Below are 11,040 nucleotides of genomic sequence, written 5' to 3'. Positions count from 1 at the left end.
CAAATGCAACAGGCAATTATGGCTTTGCTTAAGAAACAAGAAACTGCAATTAATAAAAGGACAGCTTCTGCTTTTATGCATGGTATTGAAACTGCATCTCCTTGGTTTTTGCACTCAGGAAATTTAATGGTTCCTGATTGTAAAAGAAGATTTAAGGGAAAAGGGTCCAGACAGTTTTCCTATAGCTACTTTTCCTTTGTGGAATTTGGTGAATAATGCACTTTTATCTCGAGATGTAAAAGTGTGTGAATTTTTACTGCAGACACAGGGAACTTTGATGGAGGTTCAGGACAGGGAATCAATAGTTTCAGTGAGTGAAAGTGATTCCTCAGATGATGAGGCCCCCATTTATGATGCTTCTAAATTAAAAACAGAGGATCCACCACCTACAAAAGAGGAGCTAATCCTGTAAGCAAAAGGAGGGACTGAGGGACTAAGCCCTTTTTTGCTTCAGGGAACTCCTACACTTCCCTGCACTGTAAGGATATGCTACCTCTGTCTACTTATCTGAATGGGTTTTTGAAGCATTGCACAATCTTGCAGTTAAAAGTTGGGTTTAGGTAATTGTTTAGTTTATGATTTCAGATAATTCATGCCAGAGAACTTAAATACTTAGGATGGAAAACTAAAGAACTCTACTTCTAAGTTGGCAAGTAACTCCCAATCATTCAGTTTTTTCACCAATTTTTGAATTGGGTAGCCTGAGAAGATTTCACTATGTGTACTAGTGCATTAATTTGGACAAGGATAGTAAATCATAGTATGGTATCTGTTGACAAAACAAGATGTAAAGATATACAATTTTGTAAATTGTATCTTAAACTTGTATCATAATTTTCAACATTCAAACCTAAAAATTATGACTTATGGTTAAAATGCCTAATACATGAGGTGTCTGCTCAGAATAACAGTTTCCCTGATCCTTCCAGACCTCAGTCAGAACTTACATTAAAATGCAAATGAAAGAAGTCTGCAAGCTCAGTAGGAGACTGATCTGAGACCTAAAAAAAAAAAAAAAAGTAAATTGTTATTTACTAATTCTGTATTTTTTTTCTTTGAGCTCATGATTTTGATCCACTACAGACTTAGGTTAATGTTTTTTCTGATCAGTTCTATTTTTAATCAACTGTGGAGTTTTTGTTTGTTTGTTTTTTTGTTTTAACATTGCAATGAAGATTTCACCTGCAAAAAGCTACAAGGCCTTTACTATTGTGTTATGTGTTATATGTCTATATGTACATATGCCTGTATATCATATATATGATATACAAATTAACATATATAAAGAGCACTCATAAAAATTTTTAGAAATAGATCCAAAGATCTTTAATTCAAATGATTAAAATGGTTCAATTTAAATTTAATAAACAGATAAAAAATGCCTTTAGATTTAAGTTTACAAGTTTTTCTAGGTATTCAAAAAAACTAATAAAACATTAATGTCTCTAAAATGTCTAATATGGGGGCTGGGGATGTGGCTCAAGCGGTAGCGCGCTCGCCTGGCATGCGTGCGGCCCGGGGTTCGATCCTCAGCACCACATACCAACAAAGATGTTGTGTCCGCCAAGAACTAAAAAATAAATATTAAAAAAAAAATTCTCTCTCTCTCTCTCTCTCTCTCTCTCTCTCTCTCTCTCTCTCTCACTCTCTCTCCTCTCTCACTCTCTCTTTAAAAAAAAATGTCTAATATGCCTTGGTTATAATATAAATGTCTAATATGACTTTTCCTTCCAAAAAAACTAACACTATTCAATATACTTATCTAATATTTTGATAAAATAAGTAAAGTAAATTTAATATGGGATTTCATTCATGAGTACTTTTGTTACATATCTGATTGATTTACTAAGGTCTGTATAAGTTTGTTTTATAATCAGTCATGTGTTAAAAAGACAAAAATTTCTTAAAACATGTTTACCCATAACATTGTGTTCATTAAGTTTTATTTTTTCTAGAGCAATTAACCATAAAAATTAAACAACTGGTTAAATAAGAACTGTTATTTTAGAGCATTGTACTGTAATTTCCTTAAAAGCTTAACTTGGTTAATATAGAAACATCAATGTAATTGTGATGCTATTAATGTGCTCATATCTTCCAGGTATACAAGTCTCTAAGGTAGAAGCTTTAAAAGAGCATTATATCATGCTGGTGTTCTAAAGTTGTATGGTAATTTTAAGCTTAAAAAAACATATTGGGGATTTATTTACCTGTTATCAATAAGATATGTAAAGTTTTATATTATTTTTTACATTGGGGAACAATTTAAATGTATTTTTAAATTAATGAGAGCCTAGTCTATGTAAAGGTTAATATTGATAAGCACAAAATGTTTTGCTACCTTTCCACAAATGGTTAAAAATTTTCAGCCTTTCTTTAATTCATGTTTTAAATGTGATATCATATGGTGTTAGCTAATGTACATGTGATCTCAAACAATTTATGTAAACTTTGTAAAATGATATTTAAAAGACAAAGATCAGCTTCAGAACTACAGTACTTAAGATTTATGAAGAGCCCTGCCTTACCTGAGATAAGGCTCTTTGTCCCATCTTACTGCATATGAGAATGACTACAAAAGCAGTAGGCCAGATTTTAGTTCATTTATGTTATGTTCAAAAGTTTTTTTTTTTTTTTTTTTTTTTTCTGTAAAGACTACTAGGATCTCAAACAGGGGATATAATGTATAACTCAGCCAAAATTCTAGGTAGCTATTATACGAACTAAACATGTTTTCACTCTTGTTAATTTTATTTTGTAGTTTTCTTACAAATGGTCTAAAGATTGCCTGTTAATGTTTTAGAGAGGTACTGCTTTAAAAACACACAACCTGGGATAATTTAAGATAATAAGCCATCACCTACAAGACAGAGTAATACAGACCCCAATTAATAAAAAAGATAAATAATTGTAAAGTTATAGACATTAAAGCCCAGTACTCTTAATATAAACTCTTAATATAAGCCCAGTACTCTTAATATAAACCACCTTATTCAGCAGTCAGGGTTCCTATGCTCAACTCTGAGAAGAAAGCTCTCCACTCAGCCTGAGGCCAACACAAATTCCAAGATGGCAACCAGTTCCCACCCTCAGCCTCTCTGCCTGCAAAACTGATCTGAATCTTGCTGGGAGTGGAGATGCCCCCTATGAGGGGAGACACGCTGCTGGTTAGAAAGATGCCCCCCAGAAAAGAGAGACACTTTGCTGAGAGGGGAGACACCCCTGGGAGTGGAGCCAGCCCCTGGGACTAGAGATACCCTGCTAGGAGGGGAGAAGCACCCACCATATGAAAGATGCCTTCCTGGGATGGGAAGACATCCTGCAGAGAGGGGAAAAGCTCCCACTTGCTGGGGAGCTGCCTGGGCTTCCTGGGGACTCTGCTTCTTCCTCCACCTCAGGAGTTACTGGATGAAAACTGTTCCCACTACAGTATGTAGGTCTGGCTCTGTTGTCTCTAGCACCAAGAGGAGTGGAATCTCTAGAGAGAACAAAAGGGAGTCCAGGAGCCACCTCCCTGCACCTCAGCCAGTCCTCCACCTGATCTGGCCTGTTGCGGCTATGGGCCAGGCAGCCACAGGGAGCCTTGCTTCCCTCCTGTGTCCAAGGGCAGAGGCCAGCACTGGGCCACCACAGAGGCCTCTGGGAAGTGGTCTTTGACACAGGGTGACAGAGGTTTGAAGAAAAGGAGTGAAATCCTAGCCCATGGTGGCCACACTCAAGGTTTGGAAAACCTGAACTCACCAAGCCTCAGCAGCTTCCTGCCCAGAGTGTCCCTGGAGATGTGGCTCAGCATGGACCCAGGCCTGAAGCCTTTCCTTGGCTGCTCTGAGGAAAGGGAAGCCAAGGTGTCCACAGAGATGTGAGGAGGATTCCCAGGACAGATATTTCCTCCTGGCAGCGCTGAGGAGAGTGAACCTTGGGATTCCCTAGAGATGTAGCCCACCAGGGTGGCAAGGCCTGGTGTCTCACCCCAGACTGCTCTGATGAGAGGGAACCCTGGGCATCCCTAGAGATGTCACTCACCATTGTTACCAGGCCTGGCATCCTTCTAGGCTGCTCGAATAAGAGTAGCCCAGGCATCGCTAGAGACGTCATCAAGAAGGTCAAAGGCCTAGTGTCTCCTCATGCTGCTCTGAGGATAGGGAAAACAAGGGGAGTATCTAGAGTCATGGCCAACAGTGTCCCCAGGCCTGGCATATCCCCCAGGCTGTTCTGAAGAGAGGAACCCCGACAGCCCTGAAGACTTGGTCCACCAGGGTCCCCAGGCTTGGCATCTCTCCCAGGCTGCTCAAGGAGGGAACCCAGGGGCACACCTAGAGATGAGGTCCACGAGGGTTTCCCAGCCTGAGTTGCCCATATCCTGGGGCTGCTCTGAGGAGAGGGCAGCTCTGCCCTCCCTGTGGAATGACCCACGCTGTCCAGCAGTCAGGGTTCCTCTGCTCAGCTCTGAGGAGAAAGCTCCCTCCTCAGCCTGAGGGCCAGACAGCATCCAAGCCCCGCCCTCAGCCCCCCACTATGTTACCCACATGAAGCTTGGCTGGGAGTGGAGATGCCCCCTAGGAGGGGAGACACCCTGCTGCTACGGGAGACACCCCCTCTGTAGGAGTCACCCCCCTCTCTAGGGGAGAGACAGCTGCTGAGAAGAAAACCAAAGCCTGAGAGGGGATACTCCCTGCTGGGAGGGGAGATGCTTGCCCCCACCAACCCAGACAACCCCTAGGGAAGAGGCAAACTCTGCTAGGAGGGAAGACATCCCTGGGTGTGGAGCCACCCCCTAGAAGTGGAGAACCCAGCTGGGAAGGGAGACACCCTGCTGGGAGGGCAGAGGCTCCCACTCTAAGGGAGACACCTCCCTGGGATGGGGAGACACCCTGCTTGGAGGGGAGAAGCTCCCGCTGGGAGGGGAGCATCTGGGCTTCCTGGGGACTCTGCTTCTTCCTCCACCCCAGGAGTGTTCCCACTGCTGTCACTAGGTCTGGCTGTGCTGTCTGTGCTGTCTATTTTACCAAGAGGAGTAAAATCTCTAGAGAGCAGTAAAGGGAGTCCAGGAGACACCTCCCTGCACCCCAGCCTGTCTCCACCAGGTCAGGACTGCCGCGGCCAGGGGCCAGGCAGCCACAGTGAGCCCTTCTTCACCCCTGTGCCCAAGGGCAGAGGCCAGAAAGGGGCCACCACAGAGGCCTCTGGAAGTGGTCTTTGACACAGGGTGACAGAAACTCACTTGAGGATCAGGGGTGTGAGGAAAAGCAGTGAAATCTCAGGCCATGGTGGCCACTCTAGGGGTTGGGAAACCTGAATTCAGACCAAGCCCCAGCAGATTCTGGGAGCTGAAGGCTGTACCTGCCCCCTGCCTCAACTGTCCCAAGACATGGACGTAGCCCACCTGGCTCTCAGGCCTGACATCTCCCCCAGGCTGTTCTGAGGAAAGGGAACCCCACGTGTCCCTAGACATAAGGCAGAGTCCTTTCCCAAGCCAGGCAGCTTCCTCTGGCTGGCCTGAGGAGACGAACCCCAGGCATCCGTAGAGATGAAACCAAGGGGTCTCCAGGCCTGCCATCTCCCTTAGGCTGCTCTCCGTGGGTTCCCCGGAATGCCCTTGAAGATGTGTCCCCTGAGGGTTTTCTGGCTTGTCATCTTTTCTGGCTGCTCTGAGGAGAGGTGAGCTCTGCCCTCCTTGTGGAATGACCCACCTTTTCCAACAGTCAGGGTTCCTCTGCTCAGCTCTGAGAAGAAAGCTCCCTACTCAGCCTGAAGGCAACACAGATTCCAAGATGGCAACCAGTTCCTGCCCTCAGCCTCTCTGCCCGCAATACTCACCTGAATCTTGGCTGGGAGTGATGATGCCCCCTACAAGGGGAGACACACTGCTGCATGGAGAGATGCCTCCCAGCAAAGAGAGACACTTTGCTGAGAGGGGAGACACCCCTGGGAGTGACATCTCTAGGGATGCACGCGGTTTTCTCTCATCAGTGCAGTCTGGAGTGAGACTCCAGGCCTAGCCACCCTGGTGGGCTACATCTCTAGGGAATCCCCGCCCCTGGGACTGGAGATACCCTGCTAGGAGGGGAGAAGCACCCACCATATGAAAGATGCCTTCCTGGGATGGGAAGACATCCTGCAGAGAGGGGAAATGCTCCCACCTGCTGGGAAGCTGCCTGGGCTTCCTGGGGACTCTGCTTCTTTCTCCACCTCAGGAGTTACTGGATGAAACCTGTTCCCACTACAGTATGTAGGTCTGGCTCTGTTGTCTCTAGCACCAAGAGGAGTGGAATCTCTAGAGAGAACAAAAGGGAGTCCAGGAGCCACCTCCCTGCACCTCAGCCAGTCCTCCACCTGATCTGGCCTGTTGCGGCTATGGGCCAGGCAGCCACAGGGAGCCTTGCTTCCTCCTGTGCCCAAGGGCAGAGGCCAGCACTGGGCCACCACAGAGGCCTCTGGGAAGTGGTCTTTGACACAGGGTGACAGAGGTTTGAAGAAAAGGAGTGAAATCCTAGCCCATGGTGGCCACACTCAAGGTTTGGAAAACCTGAACTCACCAAGCCTCAGCAGCTTCCTGCCCAGAGTGTCCCTGGAGCTGTGGCTCACTGGGGACCATCGCGTGTGCCTCCCCCTGGCTGCTCTGAGTAAAGGGAAGCTGAGGTGTCCATAGAGATGTGAAGAGAGACCCAAGCCAGACATCTTCTCCTGGATGCTTCAAGGAGAGAGAACCTTGGGATTCCCTAGAGATGTAGCCCACCAGGGTGGCCAGGCCTCGCGTCTCTCCACAGATTGTTCTGATGAGAGAAAACTCCAGGCGTCCCTGGAGATGTCACTTACCATTGTCCCCGGGCCTGGTGTCTCTTCTAGGCTGCTCTGAGAACAATACCCCCGGCATTGCCAGAGACATCATCAAGAGGGTGCCAGGCCTGGCGTTTCCTCATGCTGCTCTCAGGAGAGGGAACCCAGGGGCATACCAAGAGTCATGGCCAACAGTTTCCCCAGGCCTGGCATCTCCCCTAGGCTGCTCTGACGAAAGGGAACCCCACGTGTCAGTAGAGACAAGGCCGAGACGGTCCCCAAACCAGGCAGCTTCCTCTGGCTGGTGTGAGGAGAGAAACCCCATGCATCCCTAGAGATGTAGGCAAAAGTTCTCCAGGCCTGGTATCTCCATTAGGCTGCTCTCCATGGGTACCCCCAGGATGCCCTTGGAGACATGGCCCGTGAGGGTTTTCTGGCTTATCATCTTTTCTGGCTGCTCTGAGGAGAGGGGGACTCTGCCCTCCTTGTGGAATGAACCACCTTGTCTAGAAGTCAGGGTTCCTCTGTTCAGCTCTGAGAAGAAAGCTCCCTACTCAGCCTGAGGGTGAAACAGATTCCAAGATGGCAACCAGTTCCCACCCAGGGAAGCTGCCTGGGCTTCCTGGGGACTCTGCTTTTTTCTCCACCTCAGGATGTAGGTCTGGCTCTCTTGTCTCTAGCAACAAGAGGAGTAGAATCTCTAGACAGAACAAAAGGGAGTCCAGGAGCCACCTCCCTGCACCCCAGCCAGTCCTCAACCCAATCTGGCCTGTTGCGGCCAGAGGCCAGGCAGCTACATGGAGCCTTGCTTCCCTCCTGTGCCCAAGGGCAGAGGCCAGCACTGGGCCACCACAGAGGCCTCTGGGAAGTGGTCTTTGACACAGCGTGACATAACCCAACTTGGTGGGATCAGAGGTTTGAAGAAAAGGAGTGAAGTCCTAGCCCATGGTGGTCACACTCAAGGTTGGGAAAACCTGAACTCACCAAGCCTCAGCAGCTTCCTGCCCGGAGTGTCCCTGGAACTGAGGCTCAGCATGGACTCAGCCCTGGCGCCTCCCCCTGGCTGCTCTGAGGAAAGGAAGCCGAGGAGTCCATAGAGATGTGTGGAGGGTTCCAAGGACAGACATTTCCTCCTGGCCGTGGCGAGGAGAGCGAACCTTGGGATTCCCTAGAGATGTAGTCCACCAGGATGGCTAGGCCGGGAGTCCCACCCCAGACTGCGCTGATGAGATGGAACCCCGGGCATCCCTAGAGATGTCACTCACCATAGTCACCAGGAATGGCATCTCTTCTAGGCTGCTCTGAGAACAGTGCCCCCAGCATCGCTAGAGACGTCGTCAAGAGGGTCCCAGGCCTGGCTTCTCCTCATGGTGCTCAGAGAGGAGGGAACCCTGGGATGTACCTAGAGTCATGGCCAACCTTGTCCCCAGGCCTGGCATCTCCCCAAGGCTGTTCTGAGGAGAGAAACCCCGGCAGCCCTGGAGACTTGGCCCACCAGGGTCCCCAGGCTTGGCATCTCTCCCAGGCTGCTCAGGGAGGGAACCTAGGGGCACACCTAGAGATGAGGTCCACGGAGGTTACCCAGCCTGGGTTGTCCATGTCCTGGGGCTGCTCTGAGAAGTGGGCAGCTCTGCTCTCCCTGTGGAAGGACCCACGCTGTCCAGCAGTCAGGGTTCCTCTGCTCAGCTCTGAGGAGAAAGTTTCCTCCTCAGCCTGAGGGCCAGACAGCATTCAAGTTGGCACCCAGGCCCCGCCCTCAGCCCCCCACTATGCTACCCACCTGAAGCTTGGCTGGGAGTGGAGATGCCCCCTAGGAGGGGAGACACCCTGCTGCTATGGGAGACACCCTCTTTAGGTGAGTCACCCCCCTCTCTAGGAAAGAAATAGCTGCTGAGAAGGAAGCCAAAGCCTGAGAATGGAGATTCCCTGCTGGAAGGGGAGATGCTTGCCCCCACCAACCCAGACAACCCCTAGGGAAGAGGCAAACTCTGCTAGGAGGGAAGACACCCCTGGGTGTGGAGCCACTCCCTAGAAGTGGAGAACCCAGCTGGGAAGGGAGACACCCTGCTGGGAGGGCAGAGGCTCCCACTCTAAGGGAGACACCTCCCTGGGATGGGGAGACACCCTGCTTGGAGGGGAGAAGCTCCCGCTGGGAGGGGAGCATCTGGGCTTCCTGGGGACTCTGCTTCTTCCTCCACCCCAGGAGTGTTCCCACTGCTGTCACTAGGTCTGGCTGTGCTGTCTGTGCTGTCTATTTTACCAAGAGGAGTAAAATCTCTAGAGAGCAGTAAAGGGAGTCCAGGAGACACCTCCCTGCACCCCAGCCTGTCTCCACCAGGTCAGGACTGCCGCGGCCAGGGGCCAGGCAGCCACAGTGAGCCCTTCTTCACCCCTGTGCCCAAGGGCAGAGGCCAGAAAGGGGCCACCACAGAGGCCTCTGGAAGTGGTCTTTGACACAGGGTGACAGAAACTCACTTGAGGATCAGGGGTGTGAGGAAAAGCAGTGAAATCTCAGGCCATGGTGGCCACTCTAGGGGTTGGGAAACCTGAATTCAGACCAAGCCCCAGCAGATTCTGGGAGCTGAAGGCTGTACCTGCCCCCTGCCTCAACTGTCCCAAGACATGGACGTAGCCCACCTGGCTCTCAGGCCTGACATCTCCCCCAGGCTGTTCTGAGGAAAGGGAACCCCATGTGTCCCTAGACACAAGGCCGATTTCTTCCCCAAGCCAGGCAGCTTCCTCTGGCTGGTTTGAGGACAGGAACCCCAGGCATCCGTAGAGATGAAGCCAAGGGGTCTCCAGGCCTGGCATCTCCCTTAGGCTGCTCTCCGTGGGTTCCCCTGGGATGCCCTTGAAGATGTGTCCCCTGAGGGTTTTCTGGCTTGTCATCTTTTCTGGCTGTTCTGAGGAGATATGAGCTCTGCCCTCCTTGTGGAATGACCCACCTTTTCCAACAGTCAGGGTTCCTCTGCTCAGCTCTGAGAAGAAAGCTCCCTACTCAGCCAGAAGTTGGCACAGGATCCAAGATGGGGACCAGGCCTGTCCTCATCCCCTCCCCCTTCCAAACTCACCTGAATCTTGGCTGGAAGTGGAGATGCCCCCTAAGAGTGGAGACACGCTACTGGAATGAGAGATGCCCATTCCTATGTTCTAGAGGCCACCCCCCATTATAGAGAGGTACTTTGCTGGGTGGGGAGACACCCCTGGGAGTGGAGTTTGCCCCTCAGATTTGACACAACGTGCTACGAGGTGAGAAGTCCCTCCTTCTAGAGATATGACCCACATGGCTCCCCACACCAGGCATCCTCCTCAGGCTGCTCTGATGAGAAGCAAACCCTGGGCATCCCTGGAGACATGACCCAAGATGGTCCCCTCACCAGATGTCTCCCTCAGGCCACTCAGGAGAAGGGAGCTCCGGCATCCCTAGAGTAGTGAACCAGGAAGGTCCCCACAGTGGCGTGTCCCCTAGCCCACTCTGAGTAGAAGGGAACTACAGGCCTACTTAGAGACATGACCCAGGAGGGTCCCCAGGCCTTGCATCTCCCTCAGGCTGCTGTGAGGAGGAGTCCCCCACAAGGGTCCCCACACCAGGCGTCTCCCTCAGGCTGCTCTGAGGATAATGGATCGCCAGGCGTCCCTAGAGACACGACGCACGAGGGTGCCCACACCAGGTGTCTCTCTCAGGCTGCTGAGGAGAAGGGAACACCGGGCATCCTTAGAGACATGACTCACACACGTCCCTAAGCCAAGAGTCTGCTGAGGCTGCTCTGAGGAGAAGGAAGATCCGGAGTCCTTGGAAGCATGACCCACGAGTGTCCCCAACCTGGATGTCTCTTTCAATCTGTTCTGAGAAGGGAGCTCTGCCCCTCCCTGTGGAGTGACCCAACACTCCCAGGACTGAGGCTCTCCTGGGTTGGTCCTGAGGGGAAAGCCAGCTCCTCACTCTCAAGGAGAAGGCAGTAAAAATGGGGGCGAGGCCCCGCCCCTGGTTGACCACGCCCCTTTGGCCAAGTACTCCAGCAGGAGCTGTTCATGGCTCAGAGGCGGGGCCTCTCTGGGCTCCCTGGTGAATGTCAGTGCCTTCTTCCACCATCAGCGGTTACTGCATAATAAAACATGTTCCCACTGCTCTAACTAGGTCTGGCTGTGGCACCATGAGGAGTGGTATCTTAGGAGAGGAGAAATGGAGTCCAGAAGACTTCCTCCCTGCACTCCACCAGGCCAACTTCTACAGCACCCTGAGACAGGCAGGCAGAGGCATAC

The 11,040-nt window shown here is 50.7% G+C and overlaps 1 long non-coding RNA gene across 1 annotated transcript; it reads right to left on the bottom strand.

Annotated features, from left to right (window-relative positions):
• Positions 1-2,551: 2,551 nt before the first annotated feature.
• On the bottom strand, positions 2,552-10,059 carry LOC144375521 (uncharacterized). The gene is made up of 3 exons (XR_013435590.1): positions 6,537-10,059; positions 6,141-6,274; positions 2,552-4,132 (listed from the first exon to the last, which is right to left on the bottom strand). It is a non-coding gene; the product is annotated as an uncharacterized LOC144375521 (long non-coding RNA).
• Positions 10,060-11,040: the final 981 nt, after the last annotated feature.

This window comes from Ictidomys tridecemlineatus, chromosome 2, assembly GCF_052094955.1.
Source record: "Ictidomys tridecemlineatus isolate mIctTri1 chromosome 2, mIctTri1.hap1, whole genome shotgun sequence".
Taxonomy (NCBI): domain Eukaryota; kingdom Metazoa; phylum Chordata; class Mammalia; order Rodentia; family Sciuridae; genus Ictidomys; species Ictidomys tridecemlineatus.
Note: the sequence above shows the minus strand (reverse complement) of the source record. Positions and strands in the feature narration are given on the sequence as shown.